Source organism: Pogona vitticeps, chromosome 4 (genome assembly GCF_051106095.1).
Source record: "Pogona vitticeps strain Pit_001003342236 chromosome 4, PviZW2.1, whole genome shotgun sequence".
Classification (NCBI taxonomy): Eukaryota; Metazoa; Chordata; class Lepidosauria; order Squamata; family Agamidae; genus Pogona; species Pogona vitticeps.
In genome coordinates, this window is record NC_135786.1 from 187,077,573 (window position 1) to 187,097,524 (window position 19,952).

A 19,952-nucleotide genomic window follows, 5' to 3' on the forward strand; every position below is an offset into this window, starting at 1 on the left:
ATGAGGACAAAGGTACAAAATAAGCAGATAATGGAAGGAAAGCAAGAATATGCACAAAAGGTTCCCTGGCAGGTGAGAAGGACCAGTTTCAGAAGAAGCAACCTCAGTAAACTGAGAGAACAGGAAGCAAAGACAGAAAGCATAACAAAATTGGTCTAACCATGGACCACAGCAAACGTAGGACTTGGAAACCACATGAACATAAATGGAAAAGAACGTAACCAAAGCTTAACTCAAAATTGAAAACTTTTGTGACGGAAAGGATGAGTGGAAGAAAACTGTGGAGATTTAAGTCAGATTATATGGGCTATTGTCACCATGTTATTTATCTATAAACTCACTTTCATCCTGGACACTTGAGAAAGATATTGGTTCTGCGCCTAAAGGTGCAGATGTAAGTGCGATATTACTATTTCATTTATTTTAGCTTTCCTGTGTCTCCATCATTCTATTTGTTTCTCCAAGGAACTAATAGTAGCTTATGAATTCTTTGTTAGCTTTTAGTACAAAATTATATGGTTGTTAGACTTTTCTTCATCTTTCAAACTGAAAAAGCTAACAATTCAGCAATTTATGGCTATCAGCAAGAAAGTCTTCCATTATTTCTTGCATACAGAACAGCTCTTAGGCACACTTCCATCTCATTCACAGAGCGTATTTTATATGCCTAATAAATTACTCAAATTGAAGAGTCATTTGTGAGTTGTACTGGGTTTCAGTAAGTAGCTCATTATGATTAGTAAACCAGAAGTTCAATACCTTGCAATGGGTACCGATTTGCAAATTATATCTATGCAGGATTGAAAAATACTAATTCAATTTTACACACAAATCCTTTTTGTTTTCCATTATAATAGTACATTTCCAGAAAACAGTATTTGTTCCCCAAATCTTGTGTATATATGTGTGTGTGCGTGCACACGTGCACATATTAAATACAAGACTGCTTGATTTTATTGTTGCCATGGAATACACTCTTTAAAGGTTTGCAGACACATGATAAGCTATTTTATCCTGAATGTCCACTAGAATGCAGAAAGACATGAGATCCCTGAACTAACACCTTACTAGTAGAGGTAAGCCCAAATTCTTCTGTTTCACTGTTTGAAGTCTGTACTAGCACTTCCAGTGTATCAGAATTCAGTAGGAATATACAAATATGGACAATATCTTTGTTTAAATTGCTGCATTACTTGATGTAGTTTTTCTCTCATACCTATGCCATATGTACCTATGTACAAAAATACACACATATCATGGTAACAGGTGTCATTTGTTGGGAGTTTACTGGCGGTGTTTCAGTCTTATATCCTTTTTTTTGTCTGTGCAGAGATGGTCTAGTTCTAAGGTAATGTAGCAATATAAGGTGATTTACTGCTAAATTCAACCGTCTGTTTCAAAAAATTAAAAAAATACTTTGGGGCAACTAGGGAGAAAGATCTCAGAGGTATACTCTCACTGTCCCAAAATATCACACCCCCAAAAACTTTAGAACTATCTTACCAGAATACACCCTGGTCCTTCTGTCAAACAAACAATCATACAGGCAAAACACTGTTCACATTGTTGTGGTTAGAAACAAGTAGAAGCCCTCAGTGGCAAGAGAAAAAAGTCCACATTAGAAGGGGAAAAAAGGAGATGCTGATTTGCATTGACCTTTAAATCATGCAACCACTGAGAAATATTTCAAATTCACCCGTGCCAATTCCAGAGCAAATTGTGATTTTCCTTTACTTACTTACTTATTTTACTTTTATTGAATTTATACCCCGCCCCTCTAGACAAAGTCTATTCAGGGCGGTTTACATGAGTGATAAAACAGGATAAAATAAGGTAAAGGTAAAGGTTCCCCTTGACAATTTTTGTCCAGTCATGTTCGACTCTAGGGGGTGGTGCTCATCCCCGTTTCCAAGCCACAGAGCCAGCATCTGTCCGAAGACAATCTTCCGTGGTCACATGGCCAGTGTGACTTAGACATGGAACGCTGTTAGCTTCCCACCGAGGTGGTCCCTATTGATCTACTTGCATTTGCATGCTTTCAAACCGCTAGGTTGGCGGGAGCTGGGACAAGCGATGGGCGCTCACTCCATCGCGTGGATTCGATCTTACAACTGCTGGTCTTCTGACCCTGCAGCACAGGCTTGTGGTTTAGCCCGCAGCGCCAACACGAACTCCCCGACCAAAGGAACCATAACTGATTTAATGAGCCATTCGCAGGATAAAATAACATACATAAAAAACCTAATAGCCAGTGTCTGTATACATATCTACATTATCAAGATGGAAATAGTTTAAAAACAGCAACAGAAATTAAGTTAATTGACTGGAGGGAAGGCCTGCCTAAAGAGCCAAGTTTTTAAATGGCTTTTAAAATACCCAGCAAGGGAGCCAGATGGATTTCCATTGGAAGCGCATTCCACAGCCGAGGGGCCACTGCCGAGAAGGCCCGGTTTCTTGTTCTTTCCTTCCGGGCCTCTCTAAGCATAAGACCCCTGCTGGCTTTATCAAGTGATTTGGGTAGACCTGGGTGGGAGAAGGCAATCTGCCAGATATTGAGGTCCCAAACCATTTAGGGCTTTATACGTCATCATCAGTACTTTGAAATCAATGCGGAAACGAACGGGCAACCAATGCAAAGGAGCCAGAGTGGGGGAGATATGCTGATATTTTCTCACCCCACTAAGAAGCCTGGCTGCTGTATTTTGCATCATTTGAAGTTTCCACATCAATCTCAAAGGCAGCCCCACATAGAGTGCATTACAATGGTCTAACCTCGAGACTATGAGCCCCCCTGTCAAGATATGGTTGCAGCTGGGCAATCCGCCATAGATGAAAATAGATGGAACGGACCACAAATGCCACCTGGGTTTCCATGGTAAGCACCGGGTCCAGATGTATCCCCAACTGCGAACCCCATTCTTTGCGGTGAGGGACGCCCCCCCAAAAAAGAAAGGGAGTCACCCAGACTGCTGACGGGAGGACTGCCCACCCTCAGGACCTCCGTCTTGTCCAGGTTCAGCCTCAACCCATTCGACTGCATCCATTCCGGTATAGTCTCCAGGCAGCGCTGATTGTGTCATCAGCATACTGATGGCACAATGCTCCACATCCCCTGATGTCCCCACCCAGCGTCCTCATGTAGATGTTAAACAGTATTGGAGAGATGATTGACCCCTGGGGCACCCCACAATTGAGGGTCCATGGGGTCGAGACATTTTCGCCAAGCTGTACTCTCTGGGGACGGTCCTCCAAGAAGGATCGGAGCCAGGCAAGCGCCAGGCCACCTCAGTATCCCCCCCACACACAAACACAAACCTTCCAAAAATAAACACTTTCAACATAAACAAGGGTGCTGCTCAAAGAAAGCGTATTCTTCAAATGGAGAAGCATGCACAGTTACACATACTTAGGCTCAGTTTCAATTAGAAAAAAGGAAGGAAACTATAGAAATATGGTGAGAAAGAATGTGCAAAGAGAGAATTAGGCTGATGTACCAGAAGACAGGGAGGAGCAGTTTGGAAAAAGGGATGGAGTAGCTTAAGACCAGGTAGAGAGAAGGATAAACCAAACCCAGTGCTTGGTCATCTGTAAGCGCATTTTGTGTGAAACCTCTTGGTAGACTAAACATGAAGAAAGTGAACTACTTTTTTGTATTTTTTTTAAATGCTGGAATGGATTATCCCATTCCCATGCATTCCTAAGGGGAAATGGTGCTTCGACTTACGATCATTTTGAGTTACGCCCATCTTCTGGGATGGATTATGGTCATACGTTGAGGCACCACTGTACCTCTGCACTTTCTTTGAGCAGCACCCTTCTTTATGTTGAAAGTGTTTATTTTCGGAGGGTTTATGTTTGTGTGTGGGGGGGGGGGATACTGAGATGCATACCTGGATCACAAAAAGAAAGTGCTTTGGACTGCGGTCTGTTAAACTGAATATTGTTTGTATAGAACAAACTTTTAGCCACATCAATTACATTCTACGCACACAGCCACAGGCCAAATACAGTTTAGCAATGTGTATCCCACTTACAAGAAAAAACCTTCTGATTGCAGGTGTTTTTGTATTTTTAAAGATTGTGTAAGTACTTTCCGTTTCAATATTTTACAGCTGACATGTACACTGATTTGTACACTGATCAGAAAAAAATACAACCTTTATTACAGCCTTTATTAAAAGGTACACTGTTTTTTTTCTGAAAACAAGCAACTACTACATAAAATGTCTATTCTATAGTTGGCCCTCTGCATTTATCTATCAGAGCAGTGAACTGGAAATACCAGAGTGAAATAAAAAAAGAGTGGAAAGGAAGCTCAGATTTCATTGTTATTATTAAAAACAATACAAAAAGCCCAGTCCTAGGGCTGTAATAAAGCCAAGAAGGTAGACTGAATGTGGGAATATAAGGCATGGATAGGCATTCTGATTCTCTCTGAAGATTAGAAACTTGAAGCTTTGCTGAGTCTTTGGAAGACCTTTCCACATACTGGGGGTGAGAATCCTGTTTGCGCAGCTCTGAACGTAAGACTGATGAAGTCATAAGCCATGGCCTTTTTAGTTTATAATTTCCTATTCTGCCCCCCACTTCAGGTTCTCAGGCTCCCTACAAATCCCTTAAAATTTGTGTAGCTTTTGGGGCCTCGGGAAGTGGGGAAGCTGTTAAGGTCTGAAAATTGTCACCTAGTTCTGGAAAAGGAGGCAAGGGGATGGGTGGGCAGGAGAATTTTAATCAAAGGCTGCTGCTGAGGACAATACAAGTTTTATGCATTTGGGTTTGTGTCAACAGGATTCCAACCAATGACTGGCCCCATGGAGCTGGCATTGTAGGAACAATGACAAAGGCTACACATGTGCCAAATGACAAGCTGGTTATGTCTTCTCCATCCTGAAAACTATCCATGGCATCATAAACACAAGCATGACAAACTAGCACAAACATACAAGAAAGGTTCAGAGTTCAGTTTCTACTTTATTTAAATATTTGTATATTTTCATTTATCAAGTAATAACAGGGTAGTTTTACAAAACATTACAGATTTTTAAAAATCCTATTAAAACCACAAATTACTCTAACACAAGCAGAAGACAGGGCAGGGGAAGTAGTAGAACCTCATTTATAAGCCAATTTAAAATTCATGATAAATTTGGAGCATCACAACAGAAGTCTCTCTCAGTTTTTACACAGCACAATGTACCAGGCATGCTGGGGCAAGAGGCTCCTCTAAATATCTTAAGATATGGGCAGCTAATAGATGGAAAGATATTTGGGTCTCAAATTTCAAGCTTTAGAAATAAGTTCCAGTTTCTTGAATTGGCCTGAAGACCATGTGGTTCTTTTCACATTAGTATGACATTACTTGGCCTGGCTGAACCAGTTATAACCTAATCACTATATTTTGCATCTTCCAGTTGTCTTCCAGAACAAGTCTACAAAAATGGCGTTATTTTGTTGCTGTTTGTTGCTACCCACTGTCCAGTCACTTCTTATTTATGCTGACTGTATGAACTGTGGCTGGCTATCATGCTTTGGACATATCATAAGAAGGCAAGACTGACTGAGAAAGATAACAACGCTGTGAAAAGTTGAAGATAAGAGGCAAAGAAGATCAAATGTGAGATGGGTTGACTCTGTAAAGCAAGCCACAAACTTTGGTTGGAGTAGAGCTGTTAATGAAAAGGACTGTTTGGAGGTCTTTAACTCACAGGGTTGCTCCACCTCAAGCACAAAATTACATAAACAATGGCCAAAATCCTATTGGAATTTTATGCCAGTGTAATCAATCTGGTGTAATTTCCGGAGGCAAATTGCTTGAAATTAAGAAATTGCCGCAAATTGATTGTACTCCAAACCATGCGACTCAGTATGCAACAGATGCCCGCAGTGATTTCTTGACATCCATGGTGAAATGCACACATAGATTCTTTGCATATTAAAAAGCAGTATATCCAACTGGTCATATGTGCACTTGCAGGCACAGCAATCCTTTGAGGGCCATGGGAAGTTTATCCTTTTCAGCAGACTCAAACTAAAACAGCATTGTTTGGTTTTCTCTATTAAGTAAGGAATTCAGACTCCAAAACTATTGGAATACCAAGGTTTATTAAATAGAAGAACAGGAAAATATGGAGGGAAAAATAGTTTAGTCAACACAGATGAAGGTCAGAGACTAATGCTGTTATGTCTGCAAAGAAAGTTTAAAAATCAGCATTCAAAGAGCAAATGTTTTGGGAGTCTGGAATTTTTTAGGAGGAAGGATGGACTTAACCTGATCCTCTGAATACTTTGAGAATGTCAAATATTTTTGCGTTTGTGGCAAAGGTGAGCCACATTTCAGCTTTTGAAGAAAGTGTATTAAGCAGCGGTTCTGCAGCAATTTGTTAAAGCACACTTCACAGACATAGACTGAACTTTGCTTTCATGAGAAGAAAGTAAATAATCGGAATCTGCTGTTCCCACTTTTCCCTTTGTTAACTTTTATGTCTGGTACAGGGGTTTGTGCTGTGTTTGAAAAACCTGACCCTTCCCTGTGCTTTCTCACAGGAGTCACCAAAACCTCCTCCAGTCATTAAACTGGACTTCCCGCTGGAGTGAAGCAGTAAAAACAAATGAGACACACCATTTCCATTCACTGTTAGAAAAGCAGTGAAAGAACAGGCATTTCTGCTAGCCCTTATTTAGCCTCTTCCCCCACTCCCGCTCCACCGGCCCCCTGGCAGAAACATATGAGCCACCATTTTCTTGAAGAGGACATCTTCCCAGTGTGCTCTGTTACTCTGTGCAAAAGTGTCTTTATTGTACATTTCCACATTTCCAACTTAAGAAATGGGGTGGAGTGGAAAATAATAGTATTTCCATGTACCCTTCAAAATGTTAAATCAAAACTACAAAGAGAAATGTGGTGTGCTAAAGGCTAACAAGTTTTATTTGATCTTTGCTTTCAAGGACCGCACCCCACATGCCTCTGAAGACACCCAAAAAGCTTATGTCAGAACAATCTTGTTAAGGTACTATAAACACTCTTTTTGGTCTTTTTTGCTTCAACGGACTAATATAGCTACTCCCACCAGGTATCTCTACATTTTAAGTAAATGAATCAAATGTGGACTGAAAGTTGAAAAAAATTTTCCCCTCTATTTTGTTAAGTTCTAAATTAATTTCTTCATATCCAAATACAGATTCACAATGGCAGAAATACCAGCAGTGAACTAGAAAGTATTGCTGATTGTACTGCTCTGATAACTAACTCAATTTCAGCAACTCTTTTGTTTGTATCATCTGCTCTGGAGCAAACACTAAAAACAAAACTGAGGGAGGTTGTCTCATAAGGTTCAAATTATTTTCTAAATGACCTCAGAAAATGCTTTCACGTTACCACTGAAGGCTTTTCTTTTAAACTGCTCTTCTTTACCACTGTTGCCTCAGAAATTACTGGGCAAGGGAAAGGCACAACATAAGCCATTACAAGTTTTTGTACTCAAAATACATACCCTTGATATAAACCATGGATTTAATAGCTCCAAATGTGTCAGCTACCAGCCTGTGAAAGAAGACTCCTGTCCCCACACATTTTTCGGGCTCATTGTGCAATGCACAGAGGAAACACAACGTCTTTAAACTTCAAGGAGTTCCCACTGCAATGTGGAGAAAGAAAGATTCGGAGATTATGGAATAATCATCTCCAAATCGATCAATTTTCCCCTGAAGGTAAAACTGAAAGAAATGAAAAGTTGAACAGTTCCAGCTACACTGCTTGAAGTTTAAAAGAAACGTACCCCCAGGGCACATTGTGGAATGATCCCTATCTCCTTCTCCTGGTGCTTATTAACAGGTCAGAGATCTCTGTTACATTCATACCATTCCCCCGTGGTATCCCCTACTAAGGATAGTGACCTTTCAGTCCAAATAAAGAATTAAGAACATGAAGTTCCAGTTCTTTAAACTAAGTTTTCTTCTGTCATCAGCCATTTTGGAACTGGAGTAGAGATTAGTTGGAAAACTTTGCCTGTGTCTTCTCTGGCCATATCTGTAATTGATGTACATGAAGCACAAAACCTTCCACCAAAGTTGCCCAAAGGTTTGCACCTTCATTCATACACCAGCTATCATAGGTATATGAAACCATATCGGAGAAACTGATCACATTCTCAAAACAGGCATATGAACCACTCATGTCTCAACTTGAGTTATACACGTGAGGATCTTGCAGCTCACCCTTTCCCCAAGCTCTCACCTACTTTTGAAACACCAGATTTAGACAGAATTCTTGTAGATTGTTGTTGTTTAGTCATTAAGTTGTGTCAGACTCTTCGTGACCCCATGGACCAGAGCACGCCAGGCCCTCCTGTCTTCCACTGCCTCCTGGCGTTGGGTCAAATTCATGTTGGTAGCTTCGATGACACTGTCCAACCATCTCGTCCTCTGTCGTCCCCTTCTCCTCTTGCCTTCACACTTTCCCAACATCAGGGGCTTTTCCAGGGAATCTTCTCTTCTCATGAGATGGCCAGAGTATTGGAGCCTCAGCTTCAGGATCTGCCCTTCCAGTGAGCACTCAGGGCTGATTTCCTTCAAAATGGATAGGTTTGTTTTCTTTGCAGTCCAGGGGACGGCAGATTAGGTAAAGCTAAAGGTACCCCTTGACAAATTGTCAAGTCATGTCTGACTCTAGGGGGTGCTGCTCATCCCCATTTCCAATCCACAGAGCCAGCGTTTGTCAAAGATAGTTTCCGTGGTCACGTGGCCAGCGCGACTACACACGGAATACTGTTGCCTTCCCACTCTGGTGGTACCTATTTATCTACTCACATTTTTACATGCTTTCAAACTGCTAGCTTGTAGATTAGTGAGCTACAAAAAGGAAGGGAAAACATAAGATGAAAATAATGCATGCACTGCATTATGGAAGCCACAATTATGTAAAAGCCTAATTACTTTAGTGTTGCCAGGGCAAGTTTCTCAGGACTTCTTGTAAAACTTTGCCTGTACTGTGTTCAGTCTCAACAGCACCATGCAATGAACAAGATTTGCTTACTTTCAGACCAGAAGCAGCACAAACAGTGATGCCACACCAGAAGCTCACAGGAAACCCATTAATTTTGTGCTACTTACAAAGATTTCCATTTCATTCAGATCAAGGCATCAAATGTCACAAATAAATATAATGAATTGCTACTACACGCACTAGATTTTCAAAGTGTACATCTGAAATATTTTAATGTGCATCTAAAAGGGCAGAAGTATGGATGGGGCAAATTTGGGTATCTGAGACCTCAGTATACTTGTCAGAGATCCACAACTGGTTGATGTTCCCTGTGGAGTGAAACAGTCCCACTTCTCAGAATACAATATGATAGTTAACCCATTAAAATGTCATAAGGTAACATTTCTCTGGGTTTTGTTTTCTCCAGGAAGGTAGATCTGGCCTGAACCACAAGGACACAAGAGGACTTTCCTCCTCTATCCTGCTTTATATTATAAAAGCCAACATTGTTTGCTTGGCTACAAACTGACAATAGGTAATACACATAATAAGGTGCAAAAGTGTCTTTATTGTACATTCCCAACCTTACAGCTAGTTCTGATCTCTGAGAAGTATACTATTACCTTATTGTGTGTGTTACCTATTACGCCAGAAAGACCACTGTAAATGACCCATGACAATGGATGGAGGACTGCAGAAGTGGAATGATCCCTCACCCCCGTCCTTTGTCCTTCTAACGAGCCTATTCAAACCAGGGGGAACTGAAACCAACCGGGTGGCTAGAGCAGGCCGGGCGCCTGGCCACTCGCTCCCGGCCGCACGGAGCCAGCGGAGCGCCGGGAGGCTTCGGACTGGTAAGTCCTTTTTTAAAAAAAAACTGTTCTGTGTGGGTTTTGGAGGGGGGTTTGGACTGGGGGGTTATGTTTCTGTGGTGTGTGTGTGTGTGTGTGTGTGTGTGTGTGTGTGTGTGTGTGTGTGTGTGTGTGTGTGTGTGTGTGTGTGTGTGTGTGTGTGTGTGTGTTTTTGCAGTCCCAACGTGGGACTTGCTCTTTATTTTTATTTTTGTATTTTTTTTATTTTTTTAAATGCTGGAACGGATTAATTCCGTTCCCATGCATTTCAATGGGAAATGGTAGGTCGACTTATGTACTTTCCAAGGTACAAACGTCCTCCCAGAATGGATTAAGTTTGTAAGTCGAGGGCCCACTGTATAAAGGTAAAGGTTCCCCTTGACATTTTTAGTCCAGTCATGTCCAACTCTAGTGGTGCTCATCCTGTTTTTCAAGCCATAGAGCCAGCGCTTGTCCGAAGACACTTTCCGTTGTCACGTGACCAGAGTGACTAGGGAACGCCATTTTAACTTCCCATCAAGATGGTACCTATTTATCTACTCGCATTTGCATGCTTTCAAACTGCAAGGTTGGCGAGGAGATGGGACAAAGTAATGGGAGGTCACTCCGTCGCGTGGATTCGATCTTAGGACTGCTGGTCTTCTAACCCTGCAGCACAGAGGCTTCTGCGGTTTAACCCGCAGCGCCACCACATCCCAGAATATATTATAGTTGTCTCCAAATGAGCGTGCAACAGATTTCTTGCTGCCCTTTGAATTTCTTAACTTTTGAATCTGCATTTTTCTCTCTCAAGATGTGTGACTTTTCAAATAACCATACACATACATGTACACATCGATTCCCCCCCCCCCACCTCTGTGTATGCCACATTTAAGATGAGGGTGAGAAGGCAGGGCAGGAGTCTTCCAATTACTCTGAGGTTTAGTGCCAGCATAGGTTGAACTTTGACAGTAAATTTAAATATAATTTCTGAAGACTGGCTTTTTGTAAAAAATTAAAGATTCTAAATCCTAACTCTAAAGATACCACTATCAGGGCTGTGGTCAGTGCTCAGATAAAACTTCAGAAGCCAGAGGGATGGCTAAAAGAGATTTCCCAGGGGATCAACAGCAAAGCCTTTAGTGCCTTGCCTAGCAAAAGCAAAACATTACATCATATATACAGGTTGCCAGACTCCGCTTTTCTTGGCATACAACTTGGGTTACCTTGGCAAAGAATTGTATTTTATATTATATTGTGCACAGAGTACATACAGCCCCACATAAGGATTGTTTTCTTAAACTGCTCCATAAAGACAACAGGCATTTCCAGACACAGGACTCCTAATGCTAACCATCAGTAGGCACTGAACTGCTGTTTCGTCTTATTATCTTGAATGGGTTGTCCAAAGTAAGAAAAAAAGTTGAAAGGCACTATGGAAAAATCAAAGGAAAGTTAATGAAAGTTGGATGAAATTGTCTGAAATTCCTGTCAAATTCAGAAAATTGAGTTGGGCAATGCCACAGTTAAATTCTCATCTGGAACCTCTGAGCAAAAGGAAGATATCAAGACCACATAAAAATTTCTAGGAAATTTGATACTGTGAGATATACTTTTTAATCTAAACGTATCAATCTATACTGAGTCAGCATGTGCAAATCCCACTGCTCAGGGAGAGTGACTGGTGGCAAAGAATAAATTGGTTAATACTGAATTATTTAAAAATAATCTTAAATTGATATTCACCTTGCTTTAAATCAATCTACCTTGACAGATATTGTATACTGAATGTTTTATCTTATATTCTTATTTTTAAAGGCTCATAATTTTTGGGAGCTATCAATAACTTTGTAGGAAATACAAACTACAAGGAAACCTAGGAAAATGTAATGAAAATGGTAAAGGTGTCACAGAAGGCTGTCACATGTATTTCACCTGAATACATTGCCAGGAAGTAGAGCAGAATTGTACACACTGGCCTAACCTCCCATCAAGTGAATGTGTTCAGCATAGGCTCAACAAAATACTCACTGTAAACATGCACACAGATGTGTGCGTGCACAGAGAATGAAACATTGCTCTTTACAGTATTCCCAACTATCCAGAATCTACGTGTATGCATGTTGCACATGTCACAGGCTCTGTGTTGAATGCTGGTGTGTACAAGCCAAGCAGTACATGCCACTCCACTTGCCCTCTGCATATGCTCAGTGTCTGCACATCTCAATAATATCTGGTAACAGTTCCTTTCAGCTGGAGTACTGGACAAATACACACAAATGCCATTAAGGCAAAACAAAAAGAGTATCAGAAGAAAAATCATACAGCAGTTCCTATTGTAAGTAATAGGAACCTGACCTGAACTGTTCCATAAAATTCTCTGCACCAGTGCTTCCCAACCTTGAACTACATCTCCCAGAACTCGCCACAGGTATGAATATGCATGGATTTATTTATTTATTTATTTATTTATTTATTTACCGCCCGTCTAGACCGAAGTCTACTCTGGGCAACTAACAACACAACATAATACAATGAAAATAACAAATAAATTCAGTATTGACAGGAGGGAAGGCCTGCCTAAAGAGCCAGGTCTTGAGTTGGCTCTTAAAAACATCCAGTGAGGGAGCCAGACAAATTTCTGGGGGGAGATTGTTCCAGAGGGGAGGGGCCACTGCCATCCCCCTCAGCCACCTATTTTGACTAAAGCAAGTGATTCGGGTAGATCTTGGTGGGAGGAGGCATTCCATCAGATATTGACGTCCTAAACCATTTAGGGCTTTATGTGTCATCATTAGTACTTTGAAATCAATGCAGAAATGAACAGGCAGCCAATGCAGGATAGCCAGAGTAGGGGAGATATGTTGATGTTTTCTCACCCCAGTAAGAAGTCTGGCCGCTGCCATTTGACGCTTCCACATCAATCTCAAAGGCAGCCCCATGTAGAGCACATTACATTAGTCTAATCTTGAGACTACAAGCACATTGACAAAAGTGATTGGGATTCCAATCCCAATCCATTCAAACTGACATGTTTCGCTCCATTAAAAATATGTAAGATTGTAGCTTGCATAGCCTAGCTTGGACGTGAAACCTGTCATCTTCATAGAAGAGTTCTGAGGAAGAGCAGGATGCCATACAGTGGACCCTCTACTTACAGAATTAATCCGTATTGGAACGGTGGCTGCAAATCGAAAAGTCTGTAGGTTGAAAAGTCTGTAGGTCGAATCTCCATTGACCTACAATGCATTGAAAACCGATTAATCCCATAACCAGCGGTTTTTATTCTATTTTTGTTCCATTTTGGTTTTTTTCTGGTCTGTAAGTCGATTCTCCGTCTGCAAGTCGAATCTAAATTTTGCAGCCAGAGAAGTCTGTAACTCGAAAAGTCTGTAAGTCAAGCCGTCTGTAAGTCGAGGGTCCACTGTACTAGATCCCATTGTAAGTTGTGACCTTGAGAAGCTGTAGAAGCCAGACCTCCTTGTTCCAGCACTAGAGAATCTTGCCTTGCTTCTTAGGTTCCTGGTTTGTTTTCAACCCACCCATCTGCTCACCTGCTGCTTAAGTGCCCAGTTGTGTGCTATGAGTCTTACAGGGGGAAAGGAGAAGCACCTGTCCTGATCAAGGCCTGAGTGAAAGGCAGAAGTGTGGACTCTACACAAATGATCTATCTGAAACAAACCTTCATTACAGCAACATCTACCTTAGCATGTCATGCTTCAGTGGCACCTTTCTCTCTCTGGCAAATGCCTTAAATATTTGCTGGTTTATTGTCTCTTCAAACCTAGTTCTCCCAAGTGGAACTGAAGTATCACAGGGGTTTGCTTACAGCACCCCCAAAAGGAGTCTCCGTGCCACATTACAAAAGCCATGTCCAACCCTCCTACCCACAGCTTCAATCAAAGTTGCCTCCATATCTCATTACAAACTAGAAGCAAGTTGCAATCAAAGGTGAGATGAACAAGCTTTATTGCTTAAAACCATCACAAAACATATATGATACTTTATGTGACATATATTTACACATAAATGAGATGGCAAGCGAAGGTGAAAAAATGGGGGCCCTTGCTGTAAGAGAAATTAAAGATTAAACTAGGGGATTCCGTATAGATGAGAACATGGGCTCTTTTCTGATCCAGTTTAAAGAGAATTTACTTTTGCAAGGTCATGGAGGCATACTTTCAGGGAGAAGCTCCTACACTAACATGGTCTGACGTAGAACTTGACTGTGTTTTCAAAACAAGATTCCAAACCAATACAGGCAGAAGAAGTTTAATTGTCAGGAAAAATGACCATCTCTCTAAACTTTGTAAAAGTCAATCTCTCATAAATGCAGCAACATCAACTTTCAATTAAATATTACTATATCAATCTGTGTTGAGGTTATTGGGCCACATTCTCATGAAACTACTGGGCTGGATTTAAACAACACACTTGGTTGCAACTTACAATTAAAATGTAGTAGGGATGAAAGCACAGATTTATCAGCCCTATCTATCATACAAAACCAAAAAAAGAGAGATGCAAACTTATTATTATTATTATTATTATTATTATTATTATTATTATTATTATTATTATTATTATTATTATTATTATTATTATTATTATTATTATTATTATTATTATTATTATTATTATTATTATTTATTTATTTATTTATTTATTTATTTATTTATTTATTTATTTATTTATTTATTTATTTATTGGACTTATATACCGCCCCATAGCACTACAAGCACTCTCCGGGCGGTTTACAATTTTAATTATACAGGCTACACATTGCCCCCCCAGCAAGCTGGGTACTCATTTTACCGACCTCGGAAGGATGGAAGGCTGAGTCAACCTTGAGCCGGCTACCTGGGATTTGAACCCCAGGTCGTGAGCACAGTTTTAGCTGCAGTACAGCGTTTTAACCACTGCGCCACGAGGCTCAGAGTAAATCCCCTTATGTTTAATGGTGCTTAATCCTAGGAGGTGCATAGCTTCAATCTTGTCATCTGGATCTGAATGCTTTCTAAAGCTCTGCTCACTGTTTCCAAGGATGTAATTCTAGAAGATATTTATTTCATACCAACAAGAAGTCATTTGCTACATGTACTCTATAATTATTGATGGAAGCCAGGATACCATCTCTCATGCAACAACATTCACTATTATTTTAATATTGTAAGCTCTTGGGTTCTCTTGAGGAGAAAGGCATATGTTAAAATGAATGAATGAATGATCTTCCAGAATATTTTGACTGATCTGCAATGTACATCTTTGGCAACAGATTTCATAACTGTACTTCTATACTTAATCTAATTTTAAAAAATTGTGAGCCAGTTAAAATTGGCACACAACTTAAAAATTGAAGATACTTTTAAGAAAGGATTCAACTAAGTTTATGTAGTTCTCATCTCAAGCACAGCATAGTCTAGTCAGTTTACTTTCATACTATTTCAAGAATGACAGGGAATGAGAAATAAACCTAACTGTTTAATACAGAAAGCTTTTTTTAAGAAAAACATTTGAAATCCTCTACATTATTTTTAAAAATGTTGCTTTCTAACTATCAAGAATACTCGTGTTTTTAGCAACAGTGAGGCACTGTGCTTTTTAGGGGATTCAAGGCCTTTCTTTGAGAAAGGCTTCTTTTTAAATTTACTCAAGTAGCAGAGCCATTTTAACCTTCATTTAGCATGGCAAGTTCTGCCCTCCAGCATGACCTGGAGTGAAGTGGATCAGGAGCAGTGCTCCAGGAATTTCTCCTTTCTCTTCAGTTCCCCAGTTGCGCAACATTCAGTTCATGCTGCTTACAGTCACTCAACTCAATACCCAGCTCTAGGTGAGATGTGTCAGGGATTACCAAGGTGTGGCAAAAGGAAAATGGAGACAACAATCATTTTCTAATGAGAAAACAAAGTTTTAGCAAACATAGGTTAAACAATGTAAGTGTCACAAGAACGGAGGAAGAAAAACCCACCAACTAACACCAGTACCTTCCGAAGCACAAATAAGAACTGCCTAAAGAACTGTCAAGGGTAGGAATGAAAGGGAGGGGCCGATCTGCTCAAACTTGATTAGAGCATTTTAAAAAGCCAACAACAAAAATAACAATCTCTAAGACAACAGACAGAAAATAGGCTGTTATTGATTAATATTTCTACATGGTTGAGAATTACTTCAACAGTCTTCTTCTCTTCCCCTCCTAAACATGAATCATCTTCTCCTCTATTCACTATGAATATACTTTAGATCAAATTGTGGGTATAAAATCTGTCTTATGCAGCGTCACACCATTTGTTTATCTCAGACTATGGGATGTTAGTATGAAAGGCCTACTACAGTGATGCCTCAACTTACGAACTTAATTGGTTCCGGAACTTCGGTCATAACTCGAAATGGTAGTAAGTAGAATCACCATTTCCCATAAGAATGCAATGAAATGCAATTAATCCGTTCCAGCCAAAGAAAAGAATCACAAAAAACAACACACACACACACACCACACACACACACACACACACACACACACACATACACACTCTGCAAGACCCATCGGAAACACGATTAATCCGTTCCAGCTGAAGGGAAGCAAACAAACCTTGCAAGACCTTAGGAAATGCAAAAAAGCAAAGCAGAAAGCAAATAAACCATGCAAGACCCTTCAGAAATGCAAAAAAAAAAAAGCAAGGCAAAAAGCAAACAAACCCCGCAAGACCCATTGGAAATGGGGAAACCACCCAAAAAAGGAAACAAACCCCGCAAGACCCATCGGAAATGGGGGGAAAATCACCAAAAAGCAAACAAAATCTGCAAGACCCATTGGAAATGGGGAAAACGCAAAGCAGAAAGCATACAAACTGTGCAAGACCCTTCGGAAATGCAAAAAAAGCAAAGCAAAAAGCAAACAAAATGCAAGATCCATCAGAAACATGATTAATCCATTCCAGACAAAGGAAAAAAAGAAAAGAAAACAAACCAAACCATGCAAGACCCTTTGGAAATACAAAAAAAGCAAAACAGAAAGCAAACAAACCATGCAAGACCCATCGGAAATGGGGAAAAAGCAAAGCAAAAAGCAAACAAACCATGCAAGACCCTTCGGAAATGCAAAAAAAAGCAAAGCGAAAACCAAACAAACCCAACAAGACCTATTGGCAATGGGAGTAAACCCAAAAAAGCAAACAAACCCCGCAAGATCCATCGGAAATGGGGGGAAAACACCAAAAAGCAAACAAACCCTGCAAGACCCATTGGAAATGGGGAAAACACAAAGCAGAAAGCATACAAACCATGCAAGACCCTTCAGAAATGCAAAAAAAGGAAAGCAAAAAGCAAACAAACCCCACAAGACCCTTCGGAAATGGAGGAAACCCCTCCCAAAAGCAAACAAACCCCGGAAGACCCCCAGAAATGGGGGGAAAAACAACCAAAAAATAAACAAACCCTGCAAGACCCATCAAAGCATAGAAACATAATCCCATCGCCCAGCCCAAAACCACGCTGCAAAACCCACCCAGAACAGTTTTTAAAAGTAGAAAGCAGCACCATACCAGGCAGTCCAAAGCCTCTTCCGATCACACACTCTCTAACTGCTGGGGCGAAAGAGCTACAAAGAAGCAGCCTCTTCGCCACCAACAGTTAGCAATTTGAATTCCCCACCTTTTTTCCCCTGCCTTTTTAATGGTTGTAACTCGAAGCTCCAGCCGCTGGTCATAACTCAAAATGGTCGTATGTCAGGATGTTCATAAGTCGAGGCACCACTGTACATTACAATTTGTGTTAGAAGACCAAAAAAATTAGTTTAGTTTAGATTTGCATCAGCAGCTTTTTAACTTATTAAGTTAAATCTTGAATTATTAGTTAATTTTAAAGTAACCCCTATGATAAAACTGTGACTGACACCCTTCCCCCGGCAGCAATCTCTTTTTTTAACTTCTTTAAAAAGACTCCTTTTGTAGTTTAAGTCAGCTTCCTCGACTTGGCACTTTTTAGATGCCTTAGACTACAATTCCCAGAATTCAGCTATAGACCGGGGATCATGTAATTATAATTGAATGCATTTAGAAAGTGTCAAGTTGAAGAATGGTGGCCTAAAGCATGCATTTAACAACTGTGTCAGTTAAGCTTTGTTGTGAACCTGCATCTCTCTTGCTTCCCCTGGGTAGGGGTGTGCGTGCGTGTGTGTGTTCGGGGGGCAGGGGCATGCATGCATGCATGCGTGTGTCTGTGTGTGTGTGTCTGTGTGTGTATGTGTGTGTACCTGCACCTATGCGCATATGTGCGCGTGCACATGTTCCTGTTCCTTCGGCCCTCAAAAACTTTGAAAATATCCAGTGGCCCTCATGGTAAAAAATTTGGAGACCCCTGGCTAAACTTAAAAAAACAATAATAAAGAATGATACATTTCTGCCATTTAGGGGACTAAGATCCTGTGCAACACAGAAGTGCAGTAGAAAGATTAGTAAATCTACTCCAAATACTTGTTAGCAAAAAATATACTGGGTGAATCTGAATACATGCAGAATGTTTTTTCTGCACTATTGAATACAGTGGTACCTTGACTTACAACCATCTTAACTTGCAACCAGTTTGAGTTACAACCAGCTCCAGTCCCAACATTTTGCTTTGACTTGCAACCAGTGCTTTGAGATACAACTGGAAAAAATGCCTCTTTCCCCCATTGTTCCCTCCCTCCCTCCTTTCCTGCCCGTTTTTTAACCTTAGAGGTCATTTTAGGGTTTTTTTAAATGTCTCCCCCTAGTGGACGGATTAACTGCTTTTGCATTAATCCCTATTTTTAGTCCCTGATGGAATGGGTTTTTTTGTTTTGCTTTAGACTCCAAACTCTCCCCCCCCCCAATTGTCTTCTCTCTCTCTATCCTCTCTCTTTTTGTGCCTAAAGGCACAAATTTCTTTCTTTCTTTCTTTCTTTCTTTCTTTCTTTCTTTCTTTCTTTCTTTATTTATTTATTTATTTATTTATTTATTTATTTATTTATTTATTATTTGATTTATACCCTGCCTGGACTACTCTGAGGGGTCTATGTAGCCCAGTGATGACCTTCTTTCTTTCCTTTTTTTCCCCATTGTTCCCTCCCTCCCTCCTTTCCTGCCCTTTTTCTCTTTTTTTAACCTTTAAAAATGTCCGGAACAGATTAATCGTGTTTCAGTGCATTCCTATGGGAAATGGTGCTTTGAGTTACAATCAACTTGAGTTACAATCATCATTCCAGAACGAATTAGGTTTGGAACTCAACACACCACTGTACTGCATCCTTTCTCGTCCTTCCAACTTTTAAAGACAAAAAAGCCTGCTTAAAAGTGTTAATCCAATGTCACTGTACAAAAACGGATACTTATCTTTACATTCAAAACTTCTTCAAATGCTCCCAGAGATAGATCTGATAAACTGTCTTTCACGCACAACTTAATTTTTTCCCTTTCCTTGTTCTGTTTCTGGCTACTCCCATGCAACAATATTAATTAGTGAATTTAAAACAAAGTAATACTCAGTCACTCACTCCCTTCACCTGCTGCTACAATCAGCTCCTCTTCTCCTGACTGTGGCAAAGGTACCTTCACTGCTACAGTCCAGTTATGGGTAAATATTAAGTCATCATATTAATGCCATTTAGTCTCACAGGGTTAAAACTTGATATGTTAACCTGATTAAAATTAATTAACTTGTTCCACACATGATATTACAGTAGGTGCCTCATATCCATGGTGGATCATTCCACAATCTACTATCAATACCTGAAACTATAGATATAGAAACCATACATCTGGGCAAAGGTCACAACGAGGCCCTTGTATGCTGTATATAGGGCTGAGGGAACTGCAGGAAAGTGCAACCACGGATACAGGTCCTGTGGTGGTGTCCTATTGGAGCTGTGGTGGTGTCCTTACCTACTATTTGAGGGCATATTCTCCTGTTAAATTGCTTGAAACATATTTTCATTGACCTTTGTCAATACTGGATGCTATTAAGAACATGCACCCTTGTTTGGGATATATCTTTCACTTTGAACCAAAAGGTCAACAGTAACGTGTCAATTATTTATTTTATTTTCCTGGTGTTTACCTCGCCCATCTAGATTCGATGAATCTACGCTGGGCGGCTTACATTCCGAATATAAAACAAAATTTAAA

General features: G+C 40.3%; 1 protein-coding gene across 17 annotated transcripts in view; it reads right to left on the reverse strand.

Annotated features, from left to right (window-relative positions):
- ZNF521 (zinc finger protein 521) overlaps positions 1-19,952 on the reverse strand; it is a 366,934-nt gene that overhangs the window by 307,192 nt on the left and 39,790 nt on the right. The window lies entirely within an intron of this gene.